The following is a 21,864-nucleotide window of genomic DNA, read 5'->3' on the forward strand; positions in this document are numbered from 1 at the left end:
ATTAAGAGGAGCACTGGTATGGGAAAACATTTCAAACGAGAAAAAGGATATGGTCAACACCGAAATATTACCTTGAATCCACCGGAGAAGATAAGAGAACAAAGAATGATAACTTGAAACTCCGCTAGTATCTTCCTGATAATCACCGGATAAGAATATTGACGGAAAAGAATGGAGAGACTTCACATCAATAAGATGGATACTCGATTAAGAAATCTGAGGCCTTGAAGAAACAAGGGAGGGAGGGCGGGAAAACAAAGGCAATTTGGGACGAATGAAATGAACACCGTTGAGAAGAACTGAGATTGGATCTTGCAAATGTTGAAATGATCGGATCCACTTGAAGAGAAACACGTCGGTGAAAAGGATTAACAAGACAATCTCGATTATCATGAACGATTAGTATTCACATAGAAATGTGAGAACATAACTTAGGAAAGGTATGGAATCAACATTTGACGTCGAAGCAACTCGAATACCACAACTCAAAACAAAACAAAGGGTTGGCTTGCAGAATAAGCCGGAACAAACATATGATAGAGATTTCGTCCGAAGTTTTCGTGGTGGGGCCTACAGGGGCTCGATCGTACAGCACCATCATGTACAAGGCAGTGCACATGACATACGAAGCGTCCCCGAGTCAGCATAGCCAAGGACTCTTTAAGACACAATGAGACCATTGTAAAATCAACCGTGAATAGGCGGACCACTAGACGTCGAACCCCAATTTCATATAATACGTCTGACGGAAAGATATCCTAAGAGCTACTTGAATTCCCACTTATAAACTCCCGAAACTTTCCGGTTATGCAATCAGGTGTTGGGGATACAGGGGAAGCATAATATCTCACCCAAAACTAGCAAATCCTACATCCAGCTGTATCCATCCTTCAACACATAACCAAGAAACCTTCGGAAATTGTTTACCTCAACCTTCGAAAAGCATCCATTATACGAATTATGGCAATACTCCCGAACTCCCGCCCCAGTACTAGGTAGCATCAAGGTTATCTCACCAACAACTACATAAAAGAGATTTTCGATGTCGGCGAAACTCAGGTATTCCAGAATTGCAACGATAAAATCGTGACGACAACACCTCGGAGCTCAACTCCCCGGGACACTTCTACAACCCCTAAATGTCAGGAGGCACCAAGAACAATGTTCTCGTCACAAAACCATCGGAACAATTCCAAGATACCCGCGTGATCCTAAATTTTTTTAGTGAAATTTGAGAAGAGAAGAGTCAAAACTCTACGTCAGGATGTCTCACCAGAGCAACGAAGGGACTGAGGAGTAAAAAGAAGTCCTACTCTCCGATATATATGATCCTAAATGACTCAAAACATTTTTCTAGACTCAACAACGCCAACGATTCGATGAAGCAGGGGGCTCCTAAGGTCGGGGAAGTCTCTGATTACCAACTTGTAACGCCCTCGATGCGGCTATATCTCCCACGTGTCGAAGCACGACTTAGAGGCATAACCGCATTGAAAGCAATGTCGCAAGTGAGGTAATCTTCACACAACCCATGTAATACATAAGGGAAAGAGATACATAGTTGGCTTACAATCGCCACTTCACACAATACATGAATATAACATTACATCAACCAGATACACACAAGGTCCGACTACGGAACCCAAAATAAAAGAAGACTACCCCAAATGCTACACACATCCCCGATCGTCCCAACTGGGCTCCACTACTGATCAACTAAAACGAAACAACACAATGAACGAGATCTTCAACGAGCTCCTCCTTGAGCTGGGTTGCGTCACCTGTACGGTATCATCGAGCACCTGCAAACTGGTTTTGGAAGTATCTATGAGTCACGGGAACTCAGCAATCTCACACCCTCGTGATCAAGACTATTTAAGCTTATAGGAAGGGTAAAAGGTATGAGGTGGAGCTGCAACAAGCGACTAGCATATTTGGTGGCTAACATACGCAAATGAGAGCGAGAAGAGAAGGCAAAAGCACAGTCGAACAACTATGATCAAGAAGTGATCCTAGAACAACCTACGTCAAGCATAACTCCAACACCGTGTTCACTTCTTGGACCCCGCCGAGAAGAGACCATCACGGCTACACACGCGGTTGATGTATTTTAGTTAAGATAAACTTCAGGTTTTCTACAACCGGACATTAACAAATTCCCATCTGCCCATAACCACGGGCACGACTTTCGAAAGTTCAATCCCTGCAGGGGAGTCCCAACTTAGCCCATCACAAGCTCTCACGGTCAACGAAGGATATTCCTTCTCCCAAGACAATCCGATCAGACTCGGCATCCCGGTTACAAGTCATCCTCGACAATGGTAAAATAAGTCCAGCAAAGCCGCCCGAATGTGCCGACAAATCCCGATAGGAGCTGCACATATCTCGTTCTCAGGGCACACTCAGATGAGACTAGCTACGAGTAAAACCAACCATCAAGTTTCCCCGAGGTGGCCCCGTAGGCAGCTCAGTTGGGACCAACACTCAGAGGAGCACTGGCCCGGGGGGTTAAAATAAGATGACCCTCGGGAGCGCGACTCACAAGGGAAAAGTAGGTGGTGGTGAGGCGAATGGTAAAACCAAGGTTGGGCCTTGCTAGAGGAGTTTTATTCAAAGCAAACTGTCAAGGGGTTCCCATTATAACCCAACCATGTAAGGAACGCAAAATCCGGGAACATAACACCGGTATGACGGAAACTAGGGCGGCAAGAGTGAAACATAACACCAGGCATAAGGCCGAGCCTTCCACCCTTTACCAAGTATATAGATGCATTAATTAACTAAGAGATATTGTGATATCCCAACAAAATATCCATGTTCCAACAAGGAACAAACTCCAATCTTCACCTGCAACTAACAACGCTATAAGGGGGGCTGAGCAAAGCGGTAACATAGCCAAACAACGGTTTGCTAGGACAAGGTGGGTTAGAGGCTTGGCTTAGCAATATGGGAGGAATGATAAGGAAGTGGTAGGTATCGCAGCATAGGCATAGCAAAAGAGCGAGCAACTAGCAAGCAAAGATAGAAGTGATTTCAAGGGTATGGTCATCTTGCCTGCAAAGTTCTCCAAGAAGACGAAAGCTTGATCCTCGTAAACGTACTCAACGGGCTCCTCGAACACGAACTCGTCTCCCGGCTCTACCCAAGCAAGAACAACAAGCAAAGGGAGACACCATCAACCACGTGCAATGCTCAAGCAGCATGATGCAAACATGGTATGATATGCGGGATGCCATATGTGATGCATATGCATGATTCGGAAAGGAATGATTGAACCTGGCCTCAACTTGGAAATCCAAGAGTGCCACTGGAAAGAGGAGTTGATTTCGGTCAAAATCGATATAAAGATCACCGGAATCGGATGCACGGTTTGGAAATGACAAGCAAAACAAATATGGCATCGGTCTGCGATAAGCAGCAAGTAGCCATCTAAATGCATCAAGATAAATAAGCTACTGCACTCAAACATGACAACAAAATACATGGCAGGGATCCACTCGAGATGCTTGACAAAAGGTGAACACTGAGCTATGGCTAATTCACTCAATAACAGGCTCAAACAAGCATGACAAAAATGCAAAAGATTACAGGTTTCAGACTTAGTGAAAATAACACAACTCAGAAATTTATCATCAGGAAGCAATCTTTAGCGCATGAAAACTACATGCTACAGAAACATAACGTGGCAAAGCAAGGCATGGCATGAAGCTACTCAAAGCATACAACAAAAGTCCCTTACTGACCATAAGCCAAAAGGGATCAGAAAATATAATTGCAAGCATGTGAACATAGCAAAAACATAAACAGATTCAGACTTAGTGAAAAACTGGAGCATGACAAAACAGATAACGAGTAGGCATGTTTACGAGCTTGATGCACTCACTACGAGGCATTGCATGACAAACTAAGCATACACCCAGCAAGTAGGCATGGCATAGAAGCTAGACATGGCAAGAACAGCAACATAGCATGCACGGATCAACAACAACAAGCTTGGCAAAATTGCTAGACATGTTAACAATCTACGAGGAATATTTTATAGCAAAAGTAGAGCTCGATTGACTCAAACTAGGGTGCTCCATAATTGCAAACAAAGACATGTATGGATAGAGCATAACATTATCTACAAAACATCCTTACTGATCATGCTCAAAAAAGGCACGGATCACTAGGAAACAACATGAACATATGGCATAAAAATAATGACATGGCAAGGACTTAGTGAAATTCTAAGTCCCTGAAATCAGCATCATTAAGTAAGCTACTTTGCATGCTTGTGCTAGTCACCACAAAGATCACAAAAATACATGGCATACACCCCTGTAAAGATAACATGGCATTCTATAAAACACATGTAGAGCTCCAGATCATAGCATGCACACATCAATCATGGCAAAAATGACAAAAGTGCATTTGTTGAAACAGATCTGAAACTATCATCACATAGCCCTCTTCCAACAGCATTTTAGGCATCAAGATGAGCTCAAATGGAAATGATGCAATGAGACGAAATGATGTACTCGTCGATACGAACATTTTGATATGCTACACGCACGAATCGGAGTAACGGTGATGAAGTTATGATGCGATGAGAAGTGTATAAAATTACTGGGACTTGGACGAAATTTAGACCTCTCCGAGAAAGTCAACGGGATGGAGGGATCCGGGACAAAGAGATCCGGGACGCAGGGGCCGTGTTTGGTTCGTCTCCTGGTGGATCTCATCCACCCGGAGCAGATCCGGCCGGAGTTGACTCAGGCGAGCTTGAGGCCGTCTCCGGCGAGGCGAGGAGCGGGGCGGCGCACTCCGGCGAGGCCCGGTTGCAGGGTGGTGGCGACGAATCCGAGGTGGCGGCGGAGAAGCACCGCACCACGACGGTCGGGGACGAGCATGGACGGGCGCGCGCGGCCTCCGGCGAGGCGACGTCGGAGAGCGCCGGCGATGAGCGGCGGCGTTCGGCGGTGACCAGCGCTGAAGGCGAAGGCGACCGAGCGACTCGGGCGCTCGGGAGGCAGGCGACGGCGGCTGCGGGCTCGCGCGGGGCGAAGCAGAAGGCCAGGTGGCGCGCCATGGTAGGCCTGGAGCAGTGGCGGGGCGACGTGGCGAGCTCCGATAGGCCGAAGTGAGGTGGCGGTGGCGGCGGACATGTCCGGCGGCGCGCGGAGGAGGAGGTTAGGGTTCATCTGCGCGAAAATTCCGGGAGGGACACATATTTATAGGTAGAGGGAGTTAGGAGAGTACAAATGAGGTGCGGTTTTCGGCCACGCGATGGTGATCGAACGATCTAGATGATGGAGGAGGTTTAGGTGGGTTTTGGGCCAGTTTGGAGGGGTGTTGGGCTACAACACACACAAGGCCTTTTCGGTCCCTCGGTTAACCGTTGGAGTATCAAACGAAGTCCAAATGGCACGAAACTTGACAGGCGGTCTACCGGTAGTAAACCAAGGCCGCATGACAAGTCTCGATCCAATCCGAGAACATTTAGCACCCGCACATGAAAAGAGGTAGAAAGGGGCACCGGGGAACATAGGAGCGCCGGATTGCAAAACAGACAACGGGGAAAATGCTCGGATGCATGAGACGAACATGTATGCAAATGAAATGCACATGATGACATGATATGGAATGCATGACACGCAAGCAATGACAAGGCAACAACAGCGAATAACTGGAAGACACCAGGCACATCGGTCTCGGGGCGTCATAGTGATGGACAAGACCCATCCATTAGCTTAGCATAATGATCGTTCAGTTTTATTCACTACAAAAAATACACTTCCGTGATGATACGTGTTCGTCACGGTAGGTCGCTTTTTCTGTCATGCATGTACATCCATGACGATTTTATGACAGAATCAAGATAGCCATACCTGTGCTGTCGTAGAAGTGTTCCATGACATTAGCAAAATTATCATCACGGAAGTGTCCACGTCCATGACGATAAATCACGCGTCACGGAAGTGCTTTCGTCAAGGGTGACTGACACGTGGCATCCACCGGAAAAGAACGCTGTTAAGCTATCGGGTCCGGTTTTGGATCCGATAACTTGTTAACATCTCGGACCAATGGGGATTTTCCACGTGTAAAATCATCATTGGCTGGAGGAAACACGTGTCAGCTCCGCGTTGGCACAGGTGTCACTCATCCAATGGGCGAGATGTGCCTATGATATGTTGACACGTGGATGGTCCCAAAAGTGGCCCATAAAGTTTAAATGGGCCGACCCAACTAAAGACCCACAAGATTTTGCAGACCATAATGGGCCGTCCCAGCTAAAGGCCCACGAGATTTTACCGACCATAATGGGATGGCCCAGCTAAAGGCCCACAAGATTTTGTGGGCCATAATGGGACGCCCCAGGTAAAGGCCCATAAGATTTTTGCAGGCCATAATGGGCCGGCCTAGGTGAAGGCCCACAAGATTTTTGTGGACCATAATGGGCCGACCCAACTAAAGGCCCATGAGATTTCGCCGACATTAATGGGCCGGCCCAGCTATAGGCCCACAAGATTTTGAGGACCCTAGTAGGCTGGCCTATTAACTGGCTGCCATGTTTTGGGCCAAATGCCGGCCCATATTTGATCCGGTCCATAAATGGCCTGCCATGTTCCGGGCCTAATAATGGCCCATATGAGATCCGGCCCGTTAAAAGCCTACCATGTTCTGGGCCAAATTACGGCCCAGATCAGGTCCGGCCCTTTAAGAGGCTATGGGCTAAATAATGGCCCATATCAGATTCGGCCCGTCAACTTTATGCTATGCTTTTGGGCCCACTTGCTAAAGGCCCATTTAGTAATTCTGCCTGATATTACTTTTGGCGTGTTAAGGGACCGTTTAACATTTCGGCCCTATATTAATTTCGACCTGTTAAAAGCCCGCCATATAGTTGGGCCTAACTATGGCCCGGTTTGCATTCGGCCTGCTCGCAGCCGATAATCTGATTGGGCCAAACAAGGACCGAGACAATTTTGGCCTGTTAAAAGCCCGTGATTTGATTGGCATAATCATGGGCCGGGGTCCACTTCGGGCTGCTGCCGGCCCATGAGCTGTTCGGCACGTTTGAGTCCCAACCTACTTCTCAGCCTCCTAAAAGTCCATTGAGTTTTCTTGCGGAAAGAGGGCCGTCGGTTTACTCGGCCTATTAAAGGCCCGAATCTACTAGTGGGCCAGTTTACATTTAGGCCTTTTAACGGACCAAGATGACGGGGCCCATGATGCGTATCATACATCGTGATTACATGACGGCCCGATTATGTACCGTAATTTTACGGTTTGGTCGGTTAACTGCGAAGACAGGATATATATATAGTAAAATAACTGTAGCATTGTGAATAGGAAAAAACCTAGACTATACAATAAAGAAATTACGGCATATTACATCCACTGGGCATCAAAGTTTGCCACTATGATAATAAAGCACAAGCAGACAGCAGATTACATACACTGGGCATCAAAGATCGCCACCAGTGCAAATAAACACGCCGACAAAATAATATACAAAACCGACAGCACCTCAATAGAGTTCAAGAAAGGTTAGCCCTGCTGGGGAGCTGCATTGCAAGTAGCTGAGCAAGCTGATGAGACTGCGCTTGTTTAACACTTATGACAGGTTTTGCACATAAAAGTATCAGGCTGACAATTCATCACATTTCTTACTGACGAATAAAGTGACACAGTTTAAAATTGCATTAACACAATATGGTATTGTTCAGGTCAAGACATGGCAGGAAATGACATTGTGAAGGAGTTGGCAGCTTCACGACACCACTGGATTACAGATCAAGAACTCATAAGTATTAATGGTTAGTGTGTTATCAGTTTATTCCATTTCAGATTGGCAAATAAAGAGACGGTTTGAATAATAGTAGAATGATATGACATTGTTCATAGTTAAGACATTGCAGAATATGACATTGTGCTGTAGTGGGTAGGTTCACCACACCACTGGATTATGGATCAAGAACAGAAGCAAAAAATATTGGCAAAATAAGATCACTTGCTATGTATAGTTTAATTTACATGGTATGAAGAAGGAACTTGGTTGTACAACTGAAAACTTAAATTGAGAAGGACAAACTTTTGTTTATGAACTACATAATAAACTTTAAACATGCAATTTGATGGAAACACCAAAAATAAACAGCTGTTGCAGTCATGCCTAACCAAATATACACAACAAAGTTTGAAGGCTTGAGAAGGACAAACTTACATTATTGGTGAAGGCAGGCTCTATAAAGCCCTTGTCCATGTTGATGGGGGGGCAATTCAAGAAGTTTACCACAGAATCTTCTTCATAAGCATTGCCTTTATTCTACATTTTGTTAATAGTAAATATAGATCTAACAATATAAGAAAAAATAGAGAATATTTAAGGTAAGATGAAGAGTGATGGTACATAACCAAGTAGTTATAAATGTAAGTACAGCGATACAGGCAAAAGGTATAGCCATGAGCAATGCAGAGCTAAACTTCTTCAGTACCATCGGTGTTATCCAACCTTATGGTAAGAGTAAATATAGATCTTATGTGTAGAAAATGGAGGGAAAAGGAAAGTAAGGTGCAGAGTGATGGTACATGAACAACTACCTGTCAATATAAGTACACTGATAAAGGACAGCAGGTACTTACAAGAATAATGCAGAGCTAAAAAATTCATTGGCATTGGATATATTCTACACTAATGTAACCATTCATATAGATCAGATAATTTGGAGCGAACAATTGATAAGTAAGCTATCATGCATACTGCTATCACATAATGAACCAGGTATGTATGCAAGTACAGTGATATAGGACAATAGGTACTAACAAGAGCAAAGCAGCGGGCAGCATATTTGCGATATCCTATCGTTCTTTTCAAACCGGAATTCTTTTTCGAGCAGATTTCCTGCAAAAAAGATCCATAAGGCACATGCGGAAAAGTAGAAGTTCAAATTGTCATGTGATGTCATAGATATTACCTCATCCTCGGAACGAAACCAATGCATAACAAGGTTTTTCCATTCGATGTTTTCTAAATTTAGCACAGGAGACTTCACCCGAAATTCGTTTATAGACTTGCCATCAAAGTGTGATTTCCTCATGTAACACCGATACTGCTGCAATGCTTCCTTGAAAAGCGCAACTAAGCTTTGCTCGTCATGACTATCTAGATTGACCCTCGCCTACTTACAACAGTGTAATGTAAATCATTGATGTGTTCAATCGGCAGAAAATAGGAAAATAATCACCATGAATAATAGCACTTACACGTAAGTGGGACAGCAAGATGTGAAAATGGTGTTTGTCTTCACTATAATATTCTCATGATGAGAATATATGCACGTAGTCCCTAATAAAATTGAAAGCATTATCTTTTAAATTGGGAATAACTGGAATGAGGTTCCAATCTGCAGGAATTGGCCGTCTCTGCAGTTGGGATATGTCTTCGACCGGTGGACTTGCTGTACTTTTTGCTGGAGTGGGATTTTTCTATGGTACGGCTGGTGCTATGGCAACCGAAATCGGCATACCTTTTACTGGAGTGCAGGTCCTGTGTGGTGGGGCTAGTGGTGTGGCCAGTGAATTATGGGTATAGTCTGCTGGAGTCGGTCCTACGTTTTGTGTCACTGGTTGTACAACCAATATAAGGGGGGTGCTGTCTGATTTCTCTGGCACAACCACATTTTTTAAGGACTTTGCTGGTGCTCCTTCAGGTTCGGCAATCACCCTCTTCCTTTTTGATGTATGATGCACAAGAACATCATTTGAGTGGAAAAACATGGTATGGTGAGAGATGGAATATGTATTGATAATGGATGGGCATGGCATCTCGACATATATGATGAGTAAACTAAGCAGACGGCGGTGCAACAAAGTAGAAGAAATGGAAGATAACATATGCAAGATACGCGCAATCAATAAAACCTTGCCAAATTAGAACAGGCACCTTGACGGGTGAACAGGACAGGCCATCTGCCTTTGACTCCTCAAGGTTAGAATAGTCATTAGGATCATATTCTGAACAAGAATCAACAGGTGGGGAGCGTATGAGTTTCATTGCATCCAGAATGACACGCAATGCCTTGGTGCCAATTTTGTAAGTCATTGCAGTGTTTAGCTTCAAGAGTGGACTGGTGCTAGTGCGACACAAAGCAGCTACACAGATCATAGTGTAGGTATAACGGGAAAACCATAAGCATCAGAGTAAAATCAGCAAAGTGGAACTTGCTGGAATATATGTGCTAGTATTGCAGGTACGGCTAGAAAGGCTTCGGATACCAGCTCTCTTCAACTGAAGGTGCGATACTGTTAATATCAGTGTAACTCTCAAAGGCGACACAGCTCCTCGCATTTCCTTGCTATTCTTATAGGATTCAAGTGGGCATGCCACTACAAATCCTATTCCCATATTTACAAAATCCTACGAATCAAAGAGGCCCGAAGAGTTCAAAGTGTCCATCACAACTGACCGTATAGACCTCTACACTGCAAATGTCCCTGCTCATCTTCACTACAAGGAACATACTGTACTACTATCATACTCCCTCCGTTCCAAAATATAAGTCTTGGTAGAGATTTCCACTTTGGATCACATACAGATGTATCGAGATACATTTTAGAGTGTAGATTCACTCATTTTGCTCCATATGTAGTCCATGGTGGAATATATACAAAGACTTGTATTTAGGAACGGAGAGAGTACTTATTAAAGAAGAACGGGAGAGGAACATGCTAAAGAAGAGCAAGCAGATTTTGGATAATAAAATGTTCGTTGCGCAGTGCCCACACATGATGAACCAGAGCGCATTAAGAAAGCAACTCCCTGCTGTCTCTCTATATGTGGTGCACGTGCTTTTTGAAAGTAAAGTAGGAACATTAGCTGACCAATTAAATGTTATTTGTTTTAGTAATATCAACATCATATCAGATTCGTACTTGAGCAACAAGTTTGGAATTATGAGTGGCACGTTGTTTAGCTTGATGGATTCAGGAGTAGTGCTAAGCAGGTACGATGATGGTACTGAATATAAAGGCATGTCTGCATGCAAGTCGCGTGACTTTTGTCATTTGGGTCAGTCGACCATTTCAGGCGGTTGGATGAAGATCCTACGTCTCCTAACCCTTGTTCTTCCTCGTCTCTAATTCTTCCCATACAGAACACCGCACGGGCCGCCGGACGGACCACCGGCCCCCACCGCCTATGTTCCTCCGCCACCCCCACCCCCCCACCCCCGCCCCCACCCGCGTCGAGTTTTCTTCGTTCGGCGAGGCCCCACCACCGCCCCCCACAACCACCGTCCCCACCCGAGCCCCTTCGTTCGCATCGGCGAACTCCGGCGAGCTCTGAAAAATTGACTGACCCAATTTTGAAATTTAGTCTACTGTGATTTAACTAGTGTGGAATATAAAAGGGGAAAACCATAAGCATTTGGAGTATAGTGTTGAGCGTGCCATGGCGGATCTGAAGGTGCAAACTGGACAAAGGCAACTTCGCAACCAATGTTTGCTTTCAACTAGCACGTTAGTGATGGACAAGAAATCAGAGTAAAGCAGTGGTGATCTATTTTCTTGCTGCGATAAATAAGTTGAGCAGATACGAAAGAGTACCGCCTCTGGTGCAGCGCCGTGTATGCATCTGCTGAGAATTTGACAGTGCTGCGGTAGCGATGGCTGTCGGCGGCGTGGAAGCAGATCTAGGAGGGTAGACGGTGGCGGCGGGGCATGATGGACGAGACGGTCGTAGGAGCGGCGCCGACAAGGTGGACGATGGCGGGGATGAAGCGAGAGGACGGGATGCAAGGATCCCGGTCTGAAGCCGTGGATGAGAGAGGCCGGTCTCTTGTAATCGACGGCGGCGTCGGGGTATCAACTCCGGCATGGTGGACGAGGATGGCGGTGTATGGGGTGGCGGACGGAAGAGGCTGGGGTGGAGAGGGTGTTTTGGCGCCCACAGAGTACAAATGGGGAAATGGAGGTAGAGAGGAAGGGGGAACCATGTCTTTAGGGCACGCTTGTCTCAAATGCGAGGAAATTTACAAACTTAGCCCCCGTTTCAAATTTCCTACATCACAGCAATATTAGTCGGTTGGGGATAGGACGGTAATCTTGCATACACCGAATATTTGCCGACGGGAGTTTGGTTTTGGCGCCCACCATGTATGAATCAGGGAGGGAGTCGATTTCGGCCGAGGACACATTGTGTTTTGGCGCCCACTGTGTATGAATCCGGGTGAGAGGCGGTTATGTCACATTTGAGTGAAATTACAAACCTACCCCTATCGAAACCTATAGAAATCGAGCAGATAGGCTTTGGGTGGCAGGGATAGGCAGTAGTAATTTCCATCTCGCAGATTTTGGTTTCGGGCGGTTACTGCGACTTCCCCCGCTTCGTTCAAATTTTTGCAGAATGCACGTTTACCGTGCCAACTCAATTCGAAACCCGTTTGTATTCTATTTTTTTCGGGCGGGTTCCATTTTCGATTGGAATAAAATTCTATATACATCATTTTTTTATATATACTTTCAAAAGCACAACACATAAATATGGTTTACAAATGGCATTCTCTCAGATTCATAAGCTTGTATCCATCAATTTGGATTTTCAAATATTTGAAACCACTTTATGTTGAAATCCAATGTATGAATTCCTCGCTAACTGTCTCCAATTAATGTGTGTTTCATGCGGGTTTTTTTACTTCTCAAACATGTATAATGTGTTTCACACACGCAAAATATAGTGTAATCCCGTTTAGACGTTAAATGCATATAAACCATGCATTGTTTCTAATTAAAGAATCTATGGATCACCAATATTGATAAACTATATAACATTACACGTGTCCCCAAATTCAAATGAATATGCATGTTTGATACACCAATTTGCGTTATGATATTATCGATGTCGTGATCTCCAGTTTAAATATTTGAATCCCATTTAATCCAGATATTCGTCTCATATAACTACCCCTCATGCTTATATATGACTATCTCTCTAGACCTATACGCGTTCATCGTCTCTCGGGTATCTCTCGTGCTACCTGTATGTCGACAATGATCTTTTATCTTCGTAACACATTGATGGTACTCTCTCCCTTCACCTTCATCACTCTATCTCTCTCTAAGTATATCTCGCTCCCTGCTATGTGTCTCTAACTATGATTCTCCATGTGGAATCTCTTTCTCTCACACAAACACAAAACTTTGTCTCTCGGGGTCTCATTTCTCTCTATTATTCCCATGTGTGCCACTCGCACACCCCTCATACAGAGATGTCTTTCGCTCCTTAGGTATGAGAACCTACGACTCTTCCTCTTAAATATATCTTTCTCACACACAAACACAAACTCTGTCTCCCAGGGTCTCATATTTCTCCACTATTCTCTTGTATGTCGCTCACACACACTCTCTCTCCCTAGAGATATCTTGCGTTACCTCATATGTCTCTCTAGCTATCACTCTCGTTGTGAAATATCTTTCTCTCTCGCAGACACAAAACTCCGTCTCTCGGGATCTCATTTCTCTCCGATATTTGTTTGTATGTGAATCACATGCACCATGTCTTCATCTCTCTCACACCCACACACATAACTCAGCCTTCTGATCCACTTGACTCCTATCTCTAACGCACACTAGCTAGCATCTTTATCTTTCTAGTCATCTGTTTCTCCATCAACCTTCTTTCATTTATAGGTTGATTTCTTCTGCACAATCATTGTGCCTCACTCCCTCTGCTCGCCATAGATGCATGCTCCAGCCCACGCCACTATCTCCTAAAGACAAAAACACATGCTGAATTGTCAGGCCTTCTTCTCTGCATTCTCACATGCATGCATATTGTCAAACCAATCCGTCTCTCCCATGTCGTTGATCTTATGACTTATGTCTTCTTTCTTTTATCTCGATCATGTGCGCGCACACACACATCCCACGTATACATGTATACCTCTCACACATGCATGTTCAAGGTCTCTATGTCTCCATACGTAGTTAATTACCCTCAACCCTAACACCACATCGAATCGTTCTCTTTTTGTGTGCACATAACTTCCGCCTGGATGGGTTAAACACACACTCACACTTAACAATCTCCTACTAGCTACCCCCCTCTCACTCTTCCCATATATACCCGAAACCAATAAGACCATCCCTTCGTTTAATTGCCGCCTACATGCACCATCGATATATAGTAGTCTTCCTCGGTGTCTCTCGAACAAACAAGTTCTCTCGATGTCGACTCCTCTCACACGCACACACCTTCTCTTCCCTCTCTACGGGCATTTTCTCTCTCGCACCCCATCGTTGGTGGCCTCTGCCATACACATCACCTCTCTATGATGAAGCCATACACACTTAAATTAAATCCACCACCGAGGACCCCGCGACACACACGCACACACAAACACACACGCACACACACACGCGCGCGCGCACCCACCCACCCACCCACACACACACTAAGACTCCATCACACACACACTAAGACTCCATCTCTCTCTCTCTCTCACACACACAAACACACACTAAGACTCCATCTCACACATACATGCTCTAGGCGGAGCATTTGTTCCTACCACCCTTCATCCAACCTTACCCGTATGATAAACAATCACCTTAATTTACTTGTATAACATGAACAAATTCCACTTTACTTTAGTAGTTAGCAAACTTATCATATGTACCCTTATAAAAAACGAGTTGGCGATGATGGTGTGCCTGCCATCTTGTAATATAGACCGTTTGATCTATATCTGACGGATAGAAAGCAAACTATGATAATTTTACAAAAAATACCCGCACCTCTCTCCACATCCTTATCTCCCACAACCTCATTGCTGAGCAATTAAAAAAGAAAGGCTCTGGAACAATCTATCATGGTGGCCGCTGCCACCTGCTGTCGCCGTCCATCCCCATGCCTCCGCCCATTTCGACCACCAGTCACCACCACGCTCCACTCCTCCTCACCTTATCTCTCATCTTTCATTTTTTCGATGACATTCTCGAGATACCGGTTTTCCGATAAAATTCTTGAAATACCATTAGTTTTTACACATGGGATTACTCCTGCATGGGTAAATCACAACAGGTGTTTTGTAAAAAAAATGCATATTGATGTTCCGTGCAATGCACGAGCATCTTGCTTGTAATTATATAACGCAAATCACGAACAGGAAGTGACATTTTTTTACACAACCACGTTAACATGGCCACGTAAATCACTAGCTAAAGTAAATACCATTATACCTATATCCCAATGCAAAAGGTTGAGTACATGTCCGAAGAGTAGAGTTGCACACACACACTCTGTCTCTCAGAATCTCACACACACACACACCAGTTACGTGACACCCACTTAAGCAGACACGTTTGTTACAATTTGTGCACCCGCGGGTACACGTGATGTTGCGCATTTATTTAAGCCGGACGGCGAACCCAAACAGCAGCTGCATTCATTCCCCTCCCGCCGCCTCTTCTCTGGTCGCCGTCGCCCGGTAGCCATGGTCCGGCCGAAGGTAACAACATACGCCATACTCCCGCCGAAGCGGCGCTTTAATCTGGAAATTTTAGTGGTCATGCATGCATCTTTTTGTGCTAGCACTCCTATATAAGGGTTGACCGATCGCTTCCCGCGGACGTGCGCGGGCGGTGGAAGGGGGAGGAGAAGGGAGGCGGGCTGTGGAGTAACGTTTTTACCACAATTTCTTAGGAAACTGAGTGCAATAATTGAGTAGTTTTGCAAACTACCAGTACTACACCTGAAATGGTTCAAAACCTATACTCCCTTGCCAGCGCGCGCTTCCCGCATGAAACGGTCAGTGTCACCCTGGAGCGTCAATGTCACATTAATGCCCAGCCAGAGTGGAGGCGACTTTTCACTAGCGTCGACTTTGAAGCGGAGCGACGGCCGAGAGAGCGCCGCTTCCCGGTGCACGTCACTGCTACGCGTCGAGGCTGGCCATAGGCCCTCTTTGGATCCATGGGTTAGAGTTAGTTTGAGCTAGTTGCGGCTCAAATAGCCCTAAAGTATCCAAGCATGAGGGTTTAAATTGGAGCAAGTTGCACCGAACCCACCAAAAAAAACTATCCCACCCAAGAGGTGCTAACTGGAGATAGTTCTCATTGGGACTACTGAAAAATCACTTTTCTCTCTCCATCAAGTGCATTTATTGTCAATCTAACCCTGTCACCCAAACACCTCTTTGGCTATAGTTAGTTCAGGGTTAGTCATGAGTTAGTCTAACCTCTAGCTAAGTTAGAGTATCCAAACAGGAGCAGTATAGGACATGCAAGTTGCTCAAAGCATAAAATCAAATTCGTATGTGAAAGGATTTTTTTCTTTTTGAAAACGGAACATGAAAGGAATTTTTTTTAGAATGCTCTTGGCATGTCGCTAACATGTGATGAGTTAACCGACCTCAATATGAAGCTAACATGTGATGAGTTGCAAAAACTACAGCCCGCCGCACTTTGAGAGAGATGAGGAGGGAGAAGCGATACGGGCTGCTGGATTACTAGAGATAGGTGTCGCACCGAAGCCAAGAAATATGGTGATAGCGTGGGTTAGCCATGCACCAGTATGATGTAACTACACTGGGCTGCCGTGTTTCGTACTCTTCCAGTCCACCATGGAGATGATTGGTTGATTTTATATCGTTGAATAATATAAAATATTATGAGTGCAGACGCTCCACCACGAGGTTCCTTGCTCCTTCTCAGTCGTCGGGAATCTATGTTCTTCCACTCTATTTTTTATGTGAGCTTTGTTCATCCTTTTGCCACCATGCGAGACATCTAGCATCAAGGTGCATGTGTCATGCAAGGATCGTTCCATCTATATGAAGAACACGTGGGACTGGAACTACGAGACGGACATGTACCCAGGAGTGGACGTGCGAACCTGTGTAATGTAGCGCAGTAAGTGAAGTAGAAAGGCACAAATAGTATGAACATGCGTGGCATATAGGAATTTGTCTCTTACTACCACTAAATGTTGTACGTGCAATGCCCGGTGATGTTATGGAGTACGTGACTAAGTACTCTACTACTACTATATTAATTGGAGGCACATATTAGGTTTTATATTTGTTTACGTGTATGCCCCGAGACCTTCCAACACTAGATGTGTCTTTCTCTCTGGGTCGCACTTTGTATCGTTCATACCACTAGTACAGTAGTACTACTATGTGTGGTCTCCGACCCAGAAGTGGAGACGCTCAACCACGCTATTCATGTCCCACTCCTTTCGCTGAAGTGTGGGACATCCAGCACGTGCCGTGTGTTTGGCACTCCTTCATCGTAAGAGTTGAAACACTAGCATTCATCAAAAATAAAAAATAAATATAAATCACTAGTGATACTATACCACGTGTTTTCCTTGCTCCTCGATATCGGAAAGAATACTTCCGCTCGCCGACCTGTGGGACGTCGACCATCCTGGTCCACTTGACATGCCCGCAGAACTCCAAGGGAGAGTCACCCCTGTCGTCGCGTCGCAGTAATTACTAATGAGCCATCAAATCATAGGCCCAACCTTACCCACTGTGAAGTTGCTCGAACGAAGGAACCATCATGACTTCATTGAATTCCGCTTCTTGAAGAAAACTATTGTACCAGCAGTATTGCTAGCTATAGTAGTTACTCCAGCAGAGGCCTCCTTTGGTTCATAGGATAGGAAAATTATAGGAATATGAAAATCATAGAAAGTGAGATGAGATGAATCTCAATTCCTATAGAGAAAGAGATGCCATTTGATGCATAGGATAGGAATTATTCCATTGAGTCTAGGCTAATGTACTGGTAATTTGCTCTAAAAACTACAATAGTAACTAGTAGTACTGGGACATGCTCGTAATTAATTAAACAAACGTATGGGAGACACAGACACACACACACTAACTACTAGTACTACTACTTCTCACATCCTGGCCAGACGCCGTCATTCTCGGCTTTGACGGCGACAGTCCACCGTGCTTGGATCTCCGCCGACCTCTCCACAGCAGCGCGTGCGTCCACTTCTTTCTTGCGGCAGTGGGCCTCTCTTTTCTTGAGTGCTTTATGACTTTTCCGCTCCCTCTATGCGGCTTTGGCCGCCTCTTGCTCTACCGCCCATTCGGCCTTGGCAGCTTCAAATTCCGCCCACATAGGTGTGAGGTTGCGAGCGGCGATGAACTCGGCACGGTGGGCTGCCACCGCTTCCCTACCATTCTGTGTGCGGTCGTGGGCCGCGAGGAGCTTGGCGCGGCGGGATGCCATCGCTTCCTTACCGGTTGGTGTGCGGCGCGGTGGCATGAACGACGCTTGGTGACAGCTCTGGTGCTCGTCGAAGGCTAGCTGGTGACAACAGCGGTTGCATGGACGCCTGGTTGTCAATATGTGCCGCATACACTTCAAAGGCTCGTCATCCATGAGTTCAGATTTTACCACCATGCAGCGTCTGACCACCCTGGCCTACCGAAACCCCTTCCATCGCTAGCGCGCGCTTCCCGCCTGAAACGATCACTGTCTCTCCAGAATGTCAATGCCGCATTCACCGGCCTTAACTGCAGGTGTAGTTGGTGTGTCACTGACATGCAGGATAGATGCCCGTTGGGCCCACATGTCAGTGATACAACGCACCTGCGGTTAAGTCACTGAAGTAGCTTCCGCATTCACGCTCGACGCGACCTCTCACTGGCGCCGGCATTGCAGCAGCGCGATGGCCGAGAGAGCTCCACCCGCGTGGCATCCCGGTGCACGCGACTATTCCACGTCAACGACACCACGGCTATCCTTTCGTCTGCCTCCCACATTAATGACACGCGGCTGCCAACGAACCTACTCTGGCGCCAGCCGTCCATCTGTCTGCAGCGGCTCATTGCCATTCACCCGCTATATTAACTTGAGTCCCAGCTCCCAACCATAGCCAAAGACCCACAGTCATTCTCCTCCGGTCCCTTCCTTCTGTCGGCACCACTCCAACCATGTCCTCGCGGCGCTCCAAAGCTCTCTTGGACGTACTTTCACAGGAGCAGATGAAGGACATCGGCGGCCCCACTCTGGGCGCGCTCCAAAGTTCTCTTGGACGTACTGTCGCAGGAGCAGACGAAGGAGATTGCTGGCTCCCCCCGGCCGCCCTCCGCCGCCACGACCACGAAGCCGGCGCGCGTGTGCGGGCGCAACCAGCAGCGAGGAAGAGTAGTACACGGTAGGTCACCGCCGCTCTGTTCCCAGAAAGGCCACCGCTCCTCCACTCAGTCGACGCCAAGCTTGGTGGGATAAACATCGGCGACCGATTAGCCGCTTGACGGTGACGTGGAGGTGGAAATCTTTAGAACCTTGTACTCCGGAGGAGGAGGATATCGAGGCGGATGAGGAGGAGGCAAAGGCAATAGCCGGCTTTCTCAGGTTCATGGTCGGACATGGTGGTCGGGCGCCGGTGATCATTTAGATTAGGTTTACTGTAGGTTTTAGTATGGTTTGTGCGAAACATGTAATTAATTTCGTCCAGTTTATAGGAAAAGTTCTCGAAATGTAATGAATTTCATCCAATTAATTTCAAATTTGCTTTGTTTGCACGAATTTCGCCTGGTTAGTTCATATAGTTGTCGAAAGGTATGCAGGCAGCATTGGATGGCATCCATCAGTGTCCTTGGACAGATGCCGGTGTAAATTTGAGGGCCAGCGTGTAACACCCTCGATGCGGCTATAGCTCCCACGTGTCGAGGCACAACTTAGAGACATAACCGCATTGAAAGCAATGTCGCAAGTTAGGCAATCATCACAAACATCCCATGCAATATATAGAATAAAAGGGGAGATACATAGTTGGCTTACACTCGCCACGTCACATCAAAGTACATAAATAACATGCATCATACAAACACTCATGGCCCGACTACGGCGCCAAAATGGAAAATAACCCAACATGCGACACGGTCCCGATCAAACCCCAACTGAGCACCACTACTGATCATCAGGAAAAGACATGTAGTAACGCTGAGAGTCCTCCTCGAACTCCCACTTGAGCTCGTACTCGTCACCTGGAGCGGAATCACCTGGACCTGCATCTGGAGTTATAGTATCTGTGAGCCACAGGAACTCAGCAATCTCGCACCCTCGCGATCAAGACTATTTAAGCTTATAGGAAGGGTAAGGCAATTATATGTGGAGCTGCAGCAAGCGACTAGCATATATGGTGGCTATCTTATTCACAAAAGAGAGCGAGAAGAGGAGGCAAAGCGCGAGCGAGAAGCTAGAGAACAACCTGCGCAAACATTACTCCAACACCGTGTCCACTTCCCGGACTCCGCCGAGAAGAGACCATCACGGTAACACACTCGGTTGATTCATTTTAATTAATTAAGGTTCAAGTTGTCTACAACCGGACATTAACAAATTCCCATCTGCCCATAACCGCGGGCACGGCTTTCGAAAGTTCAATCCCTGCAGGGGAGTCCCAACTTAACCCATGACAAGCTCTCACGGTCAACGAAGGAATAGACCTCCTCCCAAGACGTTCCGATCAGACTCGGTATCTCGGTAACTCAAGACACTTCGACAGGTTAAAACAAGACCAGCAACACCGCCCGAATGTGCCGACAAATCCCGATAGGAGCTGCACATATCTCGTTCTCAGGGCACACTCAGATAGGTCAAGCTACGAGTAAAACCAACCCTCAAGTTTCCCCGAGGTGGCCCCGCAGGCTTCCCGGTTCGGACCAACACTCAGAGGGAGCACTGGCCCGGGGGGGTTTAAAATAAGATCACCCTTGGGCTCCGGTAACCCAAGGGAAAAAGAGGCTAGGTGGCGAATGGTAAAACCAAGGTTGGGCATTGCTGGAAAAGCTTTAATCAAGGCGAACTATCAAGGGGTTCCCATTATAACCCAACCGCGTAAGGAACGCAAAATCCGGGAACATAACACCGATATGACGAAAACTAGGGCGGCAAGAGTGGAACAAAACACTAGGCGAGAGGCCGAGCCTTCCACCCTTTACCAAGTATATAGATGCATTAAGATTACATAGCAATATAATGATATCCCAACAAGTAAATAAAAGATGTTCCAACAAGGAACGGCCTCCAATCTTCACCTGCAACTAGCAATGCTATAAGAGGGGCTGAGCAAAGCGGTAACATAGCCAATCAACGGTTTGCTAGGACAAGGTGGGTTAGAGGTTCAACATGGCAATTGGGAGGCTGACAAGCAAAAGGTAGGCATCGTAGCATTGGCATAGCAAAAGAGCGAGCAAACTAGCATAACAAAGATAGTAGTGATTTCGAGGGTATGATCATCTTGCCTGCATAGTTGTCAGAGTTGACTGGATCCTCAAAAGCAAACTCAACGGGCTCCTTGTTAGCGAACTCGTCTCCCGGATCTACCCAAACAAGACAAACAAGCAACAAGGATACAATCAACCACGTGCAAGACCAAGCAATATGATCAAATGACGATATGCTATGCGGGATGCGATGCGGGATGTCAAATGCAAGATATGAACCTGGCCTCAAGTTGGAATTCCAAGGGTGCCACTGGAAAGATGAGATGAAATGCTTGAAAACAATATAAAGAACGCCGGAATCGGAGTTACGGTTTGGAAATGGCAAGCGATTCAAAAATGGCGCCTGTCTGCGATTTTCAGCAAGTAGGCATCTAAATGCAATGAAATGAACATGCTACAGCCACCAAACATGACAACAAAAATACATGGCAGGGATGCACACAAGATGCTTAACAAAATACTAGCACTGAGACACGGCCAATTCATCCATTATGAGGTTCAAACAAGCATGTCAAAAACGCAAATGCAAAACAGATCTCAGACTTAGTGAAATTAACACTTGTCTGAAATTTCAGATCACGAAGCCCTCTTCGGAGCAGCAAAACAACACGATATATGACCTGAT

The sequence above is a fragment of the Triticum urartu genome, chromosome 7A (assembly GCF_056163025.1).
Source record: "Triticum urartu cultivar PI428250 chromosome 7A, HENAU_Tu73, whole genome shotgun sequence".
Lineage (NCBI taxonomy): Eukaryota > Viridiplantae > Streptophyta > Magnoliopsida > Poales > Poaceae > Triticum > Triticum urartu.